General features: G+C 35.1%; 1 pseudogene; it reads right to left on the bottom strand.

Moving 5' to 3' along the window:
- Positions 1 to 5478: 5478 nt before the first annotated feature.
- On the bottom strand, positions 5479 to 8532 carry LOC106009739 (zinc finger CCHC-type and RNA-binding motif-containing protein 1 pseudogene; annotated as a pseudogene).
- Between the last annotated feature and the right edge of the window lie 2965 nt (positions 8533 to 11497).

The raw sequence follows: 11497 nt of genomic DNA on the forward strand, positions 1-11497 counted from the left end.
TACAGATTTTATAAAATTCTAATTACAGGCTTTATAATGTCTAGCCCCTCCTCAGATAACTTATACTTAGCAACTTTTATCTAAGAGAAATGACTTTCCCAAAGTCACAGTTAATGACAAAAATGGATAATTCAAAAAATATTTTTTGTTTACCTCTTCCTTCCTTATTTCAAGTATCAAAGTTTCTGTCTGACTTTTAAGATTGTCAACATTTCCTTTATCATGTGAGGATTACCTCCTTAAAAATCAGTCTGTTGAGTAGCTGAGTGTCTCTGGCACTAAACTTTCTTTCCAACTCCCAAAAGGAATCTATTTTCCTAATCTTTATATGTACTAGCCAGAGTTCTTAAATTCTTTATTCAACTGGACAGACAGGAGAGAGAGAGGGAGGGAGAGAGGGAGAGGGAGAGAGAGAGGGCGAGAGAGAGAGAGAGAGAGAGAGAGAGAGGCAAGCAGAGACAAAAACACAGAATAATTTTTTTAGAGGTGGAAGAAATGGAAAAGAACTTGCACATGGAGTACCAAACAAGTACTGGGAGAAAATTTTTGCATTAAAATGTATCAAGTACCAAATTCTATGAGTTTCAAAGCAGGCAAGTACAGGTATGACTGTAGATTGGTAGATAAGTGTGTAGATAGATTTATATATAAGTGGTTCATTATAAAAAATTTGCTCACTCCTCAATAGAGACTGAGAAGTCCCTTAATCTGTTATTAAGAAGCTAGAGATCCATCTGGGAAAGTCAACAGCATAGTTCCAATCTGAGAGCCAGTAGGTTCAAGACCCAAGAACTGACATTTCAGTTTGAGTCTAAAAACAGGAAAAAAGTTGATGTACCAATGCAGAGGGAGACAGACAGGAGGATCCAGCCTTTTTGTTGTATTTGGGCTCCCAGTTGATTCGGTGAGATCTACACACATTATATGAGGCCATCTGCTTTTACACAGTCTACCAATTTATGTTAATCTCATTCACAAACACCCCAAAAGACACAACCACAACAATATTTCATCAAACATTTGAATATCCTGAGGCCAAACTGACATATAAAGAAACCATCACACCATGGAAGTAATTAAGAAATAAAAATTTGGGCCAGGGATTTAGCTCAGTGGTTCCACCTCCTGCCTCGCAAGCTAAGGACCCGAGTTCAATCCCCAATACCAAAAAAAAAAAAAAAAAAATGAAATAAAATTTGGGGTTTTTTTATGTTTCTTTTTAAACTTCTAAACAATAAAAAAGGAAGATTTTATGTCATCTTTTTGAGATATTGTCACAAAGTAGAGACCTATGGAATGCTTCAAGTCCCTTAATAGGTTTTCCTTGAAAATCCGTCAAAGAATTTGAGAGGGGTGATAAAAAGTTAATAAACATAAATTAGATTATTTCCAATTTTTAAGTATTATAAAATTCTGATTTTTTAACATTAGGAGATTTTACAGCACTAAACCCTCATTCTTAAAAGGCAAAAATCAACTGAATCAAGTAGCAACAATATATTCCCTTTATAAAATGTATCAAATTTCCTGTTCACCCCAATTTTGTAGCCCTTTTCATCAGCAAATGCTAATTTCTGAATGATACAAAATTTGATTTCTGTTTTATTATAGTAAAATATTTTTCTGTCACCATATCACTATCAAAATTGGAGGGGGGCCGGGGATTTAGCTCAGTGGTTTCGCCACCTGCTGTGCAAGCGCAAGGACCCTAGTTCAATCCCTGGTACCAAAAACAAAACAAAACAAAAAATTGGAGGGAAAAACTAAATGAAGAAAGTAATGAATTTAAAGTAAAATGAGCAAAATAGCATTTATTTTGTGAAAAGAATATTTCTGTGTGTATTAATGTGCATGTGATGTGTATCTGTATAGAAACAGACGGAGCTTTTTCATTCATGAGTCCATGGCTTTATGTGAGTTTATTATTCCTATCTTATACCCATGATTACTAACTCACTTTATAGTTACTGAAACCCACTGGTTTCCTGTTTGTTTTTTCTTCTGAAGAGTATTCGTTACCAAGATACCTAACCTATGGCAGACATACAGGTCTTTACTAAGGTCTGAGTCTTTCTTGCTCAACACTACCCATGCAATAACCCCTGTAGGCACCATAAACTCCATTTTCCACAAAACAGCCTTAAGCTCTTCCTTGTAGAGTTGTTCCTGGTGATGACACTGCTGAGCACTTGACCCAGGGGCACTACAGCTCAAAGGATCAGTCAGGAGATTGTCTGGCTGTTCTCTAAGGCAATAAGATTTGCTCCCTTTAGAATTTTTGGTGTTTTAAAATTTTATGTTTTTATTCATTAAATGACAATGCTAATTTTATGAAATTCTCCAAGTAATAGCTAGAAGAGACATAAAGAAGCACAGAAGAGAATAAAATCAAACCATGTTGTGCATAAAAAAGTTACTGAGTTAATGTTCATTAAAGTTGCCTTTGCAACCAAATGATTATTCTTTTTTCATACATTTGCTGAGGTCAAATTGATAAGTGAAAAAGAGGAGTTTTGTTTATTTGATTGTTCTTACATCTCAGAGAACTTTCTATGCTGAGCAAATTATATCTGGATCACCTCTATATCTTTTTCAACAATAATCATATGACCAGAAAGCCACAAGTGTAAATCTAAAATTGGTAAAAGCAAACCCTATAAAAGGGTGAAACATGCAAAGTTGTTTAGTCAATTGTTTAAATGTGAATTTTTTAAAAGTTTACCCATTCTACTAAATGACATTTTAATCAAGTGAAGAGAAGGTAGTGTTTTCATTTAAAGAAAGGCTGAAGAATTTTTTCCAGTACTTTTCCTAATTCTAAACAAAGATTTATTTATTTCAGATTTATTTTGGAAACTTTTCTAGATATTTGGCCCCAGAGCTGAATTTTTCATTTATCATAAGATTGATATGCATATTCAAAATTCAAGAATTACCAAACTCCTCATATAGTAGATTTTTTTGTGATTTTCTAGAAAGATCTTAAGGCTTATCTTCCAAGGATTTCTGCCAAACTTAAAGATTATTTCATATTTTTTGTAACTTGAGGACTTTCTATGAAAGTAGACCTTAATTTATACCAAAATAACAGCAAATCTGAGCAATCTATGAATCTACTTAACCCAGAGTAGACCAGAAAAAGGAAGCAAGTGCCCATTTACTCAACCTACAAGTCCACTTTGAATCTGAATAATTCACTTCCTTACAGAAAGCAGAGTTATTCTTGTCTAGTTTGTATTTCTTAATTCTAAGTTTAGTCTGTGGCATTATTTTCCTACACTAGTAAGAAACAAGAATTATGATTTCTGACAAATTGTTTCTTAGAGTTTCTGAACTATAAAAATTCCTTGATATTAAAAGTATTTTTAATTCTTTCAACATACTTTCACCTCCCAACTGATAGCACAAAAATTGGCAATTTGTCCACACTTTGCTTGAAATTCCTGGATAAATAGTAAAATGAGAAGAAAATATGTGTAGTGTTGATTTTTTTTTTTTTGTCATGTAATGATGTAAACCCGGTTTGGAAAACTAGCTGCAAAACTTGTCTGAAAAATTTGAACAGTAAACACACTAACATTCTATGGATTACAAATAAAGTGTTGAAGTCTCTTCGGTCTCTCATCACAGTTCTACATCTGAAGGAAGTGAAATTGATTTTTCAAGATTTAAGTAAACCTTTCAGCTCTCTTGCTGGCATATTCTTATTTCACTTTCCTGTTATTAAAATATTGCTAAAAATTTCATACTGTCTGCACTAGGAGTCAAGTGGCCAGAATGGATTTGCTTTAGAATATTGTTTTACAACCTCTAGCTCCTCTTATTTTCCCAAGTGTTAGTGGATTTGTTTCTTTTATGCTGCAGTTCTTATTTGCTATGATGTCAACTATCCACCTTACCCAAAATACAGTATAAGCAACAGACAAAAGTATTATACCATATGCCAATAATTCCCTAAGACCTACACAAAGCAGTTTATAAAATCCTAAATAACTTATAATAAGTAAAAGTTAACCTAACTTTACCCATCATCCCTATTTGATTCATGACTGAAGTGAAAGTTGGTAGAAGCACTGTTTTAAAGTCAGTTCCATTGTTATATTGCTACATGTGACCCAGGAATTCTAATATCTCATTTTATTTTATTTTTTTAATGTTTAAGAAAAGGTGCAACGCTTTATTCATATTACGATTGATCTCATGCAGGAAGAAAACCCTTTATGTAGGTATATACAGTAATGGTGTCACTTAGTAGGGTTAATAATTTTTATTTCCCCTTTCTTTTTTAAAATTAATGTATGTTTACATACATAAGTTATATTTGCATTGGGGAATTAGTACATGTATGTAATATATCTTGATCATTTTTGATCCCTTTACTCAATCTTTCCTGCCTTTGCCCCCCTCCCATCTTTTTCATATTTTTTCTGCCTCATGGCAAGAGCCTTATCCACAATTGTGATAAAATGTGTGAATTTATCTTTTTTTATATATACAACCACAGAATAACAGGAAGATTTATTCATAAAATACAAAGAAACGTTAATAAACACATGAAAAACTTACAAGATCGTTTAGAAAAAACAGAAACAGTAAATATGGATTTAATTGAAAAATAAAATTTTTTTTTTTTTTGGTTCCAGGGATCAAACTCTGGCCCTTGCGCTTGCGAGGCAGGCAGCAGCACCACTGAGCTAAACCCCCAGCCCTAACTGAAATTTTAACATAGCCACCTTTGGGAGGTGAAGTAAGGCAATGGGGGCAGTACGAAGGGTTCGAAAAGCCTCCTTTATCCTTTTATCAGTAGACAGACATTTAGGCATTTTATTGCAGTACATATATATAAAACAGTAATGGAAAGTAGTTGCTTCTGGAAACAGAATTTGGTATTACAGGCAAAGTAGATAGGTATGTCCCATTTGGCTTTAAGCCTTTTAGAGCAACTTTATACTTTATGTATTTTTTTTCTCTTTTTTTTTTTTTGGTTTTGGTTTTGGTTTTGGTTTTTTTGGTACCAGGGATCGAACTCGAGTCCTTGCACTTGCAAGACAGTGGAACTTTTTTGTTTTTTTGAGGCAGGGTTTTGCTTTGTAATTCAGGCTGGCCTTGAACTCTAGGTGTAGGCCAAGCTGGCCTGGAATTCATGGCACCCTCCTGTCTCAGCCTCCCCGTGCTGGGATTTCAGGTGTGCGTCACCACGCTGGCTATTTTACAGATATTTGTAACTTACATACATGTAGACTGGGAGAAAGCTGAAAGAAGATGATCAAGCACCCATATTTAAAGACAACATCTTTTTGAAGTTTATTAACAGTACTATTAAACCCCATATTTTTTCAGTTCATATGAAGTTTTTGTTTTAAAGATTGAATTTATTTCAGAAGTACTTATAAACCAGTGAGACATGACTAAAGCATTTACAGTAAAGTTTTCAAATTCTAATACTTACCTTTTTATGGAATAAAAAAGCATTACCATTGTAGTATTTTTGTTTTTATTAAAATTAGTTCTTTTCAAGTTTGATTACTACTAACAAATCCTGAGTTTTAGTACAGGCAGAGTATCCCTTATCCCAAATACTTGGGACCAGCCAGGTGCAGTGGTACCCTCCTAATCCCAGCACTTCTGAGGCTGAAGAGGAGGATCGCCTTAAATTTGAGGCTAGCCTGGATTACTACATAGCAAGTTCAAGGCCAGCCTGAACTACACAGGAAGACCCTGTCTCATAACCAAACCAAACAAAAAGATTCGTACCAGAAGTATTTTGGAATATGTACATATATAGAATGTGATATGTTTTGGATGGAACCTCAGTCTAAGCATGAATTTCACTTATGCTTCATAAATGCTTTCCACACATAACCTGAAGGCAATTGGATACAGTAGTTTTCATGTTGCCTGTGAATCATAGTTGCATGGTGTGGAATCTTCCACTTGAAAATTCTGGATTTTTGGATTAGAGGTGTTAAGTCTGTAGTATTCCAAGGCAAGGTAGAAATATGATCTTTTTTCTATATGGGGAATTAAATCCAAGACCTTCACACTGAGCTATATCCTCAGTGTAGCTTTTTAAATTACCTTTTATTTTGAGGTAGGGCTAAATTGCCCAAGCTGGGCTTGAAACTGCAGTCCTCCTGCCTCAGCCTCCCAGAGTGTTGGGATTACAGGAGTATGTCACCACACCTAGCTCGAAACATGATAATTTGAAAAGTTATTTTTCATTTTTTAAGCATTGTTTTATGGTAAAAAAAAAAATACTATTTGGTCCTAAATGTTCTTATATGCAAATGATTTGTACTGCGGATGGTTTTTATTTTGCTGACATATACATTATACAATTCTAATCACTAAATTCTTCCTCATCACTGAAGTATATGCTCTTCTTTATCCCTGGGCGCCGTGAATCCTCTGATGTTGAGGGGCCTCCAGCACTGGGTTTCCATTTGTTCTGTTCTTCAATCTTGGCTTGCTGGGCGCGATGGCTTGGCTGAGACTGTTGAGGGCCGGGTCTTCCCCTTCGTTTTCACTTTCTGCTACATCTTCAATTTCTTCCGGTTCGGCAATTTTCTTTTTCTTCTTTTTTTTTCTTTCTTCTTTGGAGGCTCACGTTCTCTGAGCATGTTTTTTGGACAGGCATAACTTAAATGTTCACTTTCCCCACATTCATAACACTTCCATTTATCAAAGTAGTTTCGCCTTCGGATGAATTCAGCTGCTCTCCCATTGTCAATAGCAATGCTTGCCTTTATCACTCTACCAAACAACTGTTTGTTATTTATGGCTCTGGTGCAGTTTTGTGCGGAGTCTTTATCCAAAAATAATATAAATGCAACCCCTTTACTCTTCCTTGTATCTTTGTCTTTCATTATAGTAACCTTTACAACCTTGCCATATTTGGAAAATATCTGGCATAAGTCTTTATTTGTCAGGGAGAAGGGCAAGTTGGACACATACACTGTGCTCTTACTTGGAGCCAAGCCAGCACTCATTTCTGTGATCCGTACATGTGTTAATCCAAGTTCAGATTTTCGAGGTAAATCCCGGGTGTGGCGTGCATCGAGGGTGGGGAGCAGACGATCACAAATAGCAAAATCCGGTGCTAAATCCCGCCAATTCTTCAGGGACGGCGGCCATGGCGCAGCGAGGCTTCAACCTCTACTTTTCCTCGCCCCTTCGTGGCGGGGTCGGCGCAGAGCCCTGGGGTCGCGGCAGCGGAGGGGCCCTGCGCGGCTCCCTTCAGTCGGGCCGCTTTGGCTGGCGCATCTGTGACGTCACCGCCGTGAATTTATCTTTCATGGTGGATCCTTAATTTTTTTTCCTCCAGCTAAAATCATGATGTTTAATTCTTGCCTTTAGTGCTTGTTTATTATTTTCTCTTCTGGTCTTTACAAGGCCTTGGGTCGTCTTTACTACTGGGCCCTGCCCAAGGAGCATAATTTATAATTCCTGTAATCCATGATCACTTCTTGAGGCTCCATAAAGAACATGACATTGAAAATTGGGCCTTAAGGATAGTTACGATTCTAATAAGAAAAGATGGTGAAAATGCATATGACTTTTCTTTTTTTAAGATCCTCCAAATGTGCAGGGTTTTAGGGCTGTCAGGAAGTGGCTTTATCACATGTAAGATTTTATAAATAACAGAACAGATATTTGATGAGTTTCCGGTGGGTTTTCCTGGGTGTTGATTCTACATAAAAAATATAACCTTATTTGTTAGTGGTGAGCTCATTATACTTGTTAAATGAAACTATTGTCAAATACGACACTACAAAAAATTCAAGCAATTTAGTTGCATAATCAGTGGGTTCAGTTTTATCCAGGAATAAAAGGAGATCAAGTTTTACTATCCCTATGCAAATAATGGCATTTTATTAATAATAAAAGAGGGAAAGAGAGGAAAAGAGTTAAAAGCTGTACTTATTTTTTAATTCTGAGAGTCAGTAAGAACAAGAAAGTATATGAAGAATGTTCTCTTAAATTGATTGTCACAGAAAGATTAAAAATAAAGATAATGACATTCAGCTTAGGTCTTCTTATCTCTCTTACCATTTACAAATGGGCTTCTCAGATCTCAGCTTTTAGACCTCAGATTAAAGGTTTCCCCTTCTGAGAAGGTTTTGCTGACTTTCTTAGGCTGGGTTAAGTGTCCAGCATGTATGCTTTCATTGCACTGTTTAGTCTTGACTAGGTACATGAATATGTTCATTGTTCACTATAACAAAAATTGAAATGACTTGAGGGATTGAGAGAAAAACACATAGTAAATCAAAGAAAGATAGTAATGAAAAATGATCATGTCAGTGTATAGTCAATGGCGTAAAATATGTTTAGAATTTTAAAATGAATTACATATTAAAATTATATAATGAAAAAGTATCAACATAGTGTGCAGTGTGATATTTTTATAAATATGCATATGTGCATAAAAATGAGTTTCTATGTCTAAGAGAGAAATGTCTCTTCCTTTCCCCTTTCCTCTGAGGAAGACTAGATTAAAAATAACCTTTATGAGTACATATTTAAAATTAAATCCATACTTTATTTTATTTTTTTTAAATCCATACTTTAAAATACAAACAAATTCCATACTAAGTTTTAAATGCCAGGCATGTTTTTTTCTACTTGGACACATTACTAAGTGTTCTAGATTCTTCTGACATGAACTTTGAACATGAGTCAGATTAACCTGGCTGATTTTTTTTTTTTGTAACTTCACTTATATACCACAAACTAGAAAATGGAAAAAAGTTGGTTCACGGTTTTTTTTGTTTATTAGTTTTCACAAAGTAAAATGATTCATTCCACTTAATGATCAAATTTGTTGCTGCAAGTTCTTTCATCCAATTGGAAAGAGCCATTTAAAAATGACTCTGATGGAAAATGTTTCCTACCGAGTCTTGGTTCTCTAGAGGCCCCACATTTAGATGTATGCAAAAGATAAAGAAGCCACCATTTAAAAGAGAAATTGTATTTTCGTGTTTGTCTACTAATAAAGACAAGGAAGAAAGGGTGGGAGGAAGGAAACACGGAAAAGAACGAGGGAGGAAGGAAGAAAGGGAAGAAGGGAAGAAAGGAGATGGGTAAACAGGGAGGAGACTGAGGAACAGAAAGACATCAGTTGTGAAGGGTCAAGTTGTATATAACTGGACTATTACTCACATATTCCTGTTAATAAAAGATTATTTAACTATGAGACACACCTAATTTGATCTTCTATAAGTATTTTCATAAGGTAGTTTTTGAATAAAATACTAACAACACTGTAGACAAAGTGATCTGATTCTCTTTGCAGTTTCCTCTTTTCTCTAGGAAAATAGTCTATTCTGATTGTGGAAGTACTCATATTATAATAACTTACTATTTCCCATTCCAGTAGTTAAAGAGAGAAGAAATAGAAGGGAATTGTTGTTTAATTTTCATGTTCACCTTGTTTTCCTACAACCTCCAAATAACCATGCCATGATTCATTTTTACTTTGTATTAATCTCTACAACTAGCTCTTTTTCCATACAATTTGCCTATGGAGTTATTTTTCTAATGTCACTTTCACCTAACATCTACACATATTCACCAGTCTTCTTGAACAAAGGGATACACTTTCATGAAGGAATGAGTAAAGGGAAATTTGTGGCATAGAGAGATTTTGTGTAAGTTTACTTTTGTCTTTATTTTTCAAATACACTTAGATGATCCTTACATGACTGTCACAAAGCCAACTTCCGTCATTCACAAAGCACTTTAAATGTCACTTCTCATAGACAAGTCTCTGACTATCCACGTGGTGGTCACTAGCCACTCTACTGTAGTTATCTGTGTAATATTTATCCCTGTGTGACATGTTTTCTTGCTTTTTCCTTGTTTATTGTTTATCTCTTCACAGCAAAAAGAAAGGGCATTTGTCAATCTTAGTTAACCCCTGAAAATGGCTTAGGATATAGTAGGCCCCAAATGAATTCTAAAGAATGAACAAATATGTGTGCCAACTCTTACCTGAGAGCAGCAGCAATTTAACTGGCAGAATAGAGTTTTTAAAATACAGCACATAAAGTTACATAATTTCCTCTCTACTCAATCCTGCCATATCCTTGTGGACTCAGTTAATGCCAACAGGAAAATAGAAATGTTTAATCATTGTTATAGTTTAGACTTGGGATATCCTCCAAAGGCCTCATAGAGGAGAGGTTTTTGGAAGGTGATTGGATCTCTGGTACTATGTACTCATCAATGGATTAAGTTCAGAACTAAATGTGCTATTAGGAGGTTGGGACTGGTTGGAGGTGGGTCACCAGGAAAGTGACCTGGAAAGGTATATTTCCCTCTGGAGCTATTCCCTTCTCTCTCTGCTTCTTGGCCACCATGACCTGAACAGCCTTCCTCCACAGTAGGCTCTTCCATTATGGTGTTTCTGCATTTATGTCTATTGATCAAGGACTGAAACTTCTGAAACTATGAGTCAGAATAGACTTCTCCTTCTTTAAATTATGGATGTTGGGTATTTTGTTCCCACAGTGAGGAAAGTGACTAAGACCATCACTTTTATTAACCAATGGTCTCCAAATTAGAACTCCATTATAACCTGAACTACAACAGATACACTCATAGGCAGCATGTAAAATGTTGGTTCCAAAACTAATATTCAATAAAATGGCAATACAATGTGACTTGATAAACTATTGGCTTAAATTGTTTTACTGCACTCCCATGAAGTCATCAACACTGCAAAACAAACGTGATTCAACTGAAATGACAGCTCATTCCAGCAGACATTTTGTTGGATGCATGGATTAAATGAGGAAATACCATGGATCTTAATTCTGATTCATATAAAATTATTTCTTATGTAGCTAAACTAGGAATGTGAGTTTTTAAGAATAAAGCTTTTCTTGGCATGTATAAAACATCAATCTGTGTACCTGAAAAATTTCATAATGAAGTCTTCAATTATCCTTTCCTATTTGACCTCAACACATTCTATCTATCCAAGGTCATTTGATTTCCTGTAAATGTGGCTCTATGAAGTGATCCAAATAATAGGCAAAACATGCAGTGGTCGCCAGCTCTTTAGTGTCACATTGCATTTCAACAAAAGCCATTACATCCTGTGTGACAGGAAAATGGGTGGAGGACCTTGTATATCAAGCTTCCAGAAATCCTTGTTTACAAGGCTGAGTTTTCATGTCACAGTATGACTGTCCAAAACTTTCTGAGCAGGTCATGGCTTTTTTCTAGGAATGTTATCTCTATAAAACACATTGATAATTATTTCCTTTATATATATAACAATATCTAACATGCATACGTAAACTCCAGCAGGAACAAACTTTATTAAATAAAAAATATTTTATGAATGTTGTATATAATAAAGTTCTGAATATAGTATTACATAAGTATATATTATTCTACTGAATCAGAAAATTAAAGTACAAGCTTTCTTTAAATTCTACTGTGTTAAGTTCTTAAGATGTTTTTGTGAGATTTTGAATAACAGAAGTGG

This window comes from Heterocephalus glaber, unplaced genomic scaffold (assembly GCF_053883595.1).
Source record: "Heterocephalus glaber isolate CG9 unplaced genomic scaffold, H.glaber_assembly_v1.0 deba00001538, whole genome shotgun sequence".
In the NCBI taxonomy this organism is placed as follows: domain Eukaryota; kingdom Metazoa; phylum Chordata; class Mammalia; order Rodentia; family Bathyergidae; genus Heterocephalus; species Heterocephalus glaber.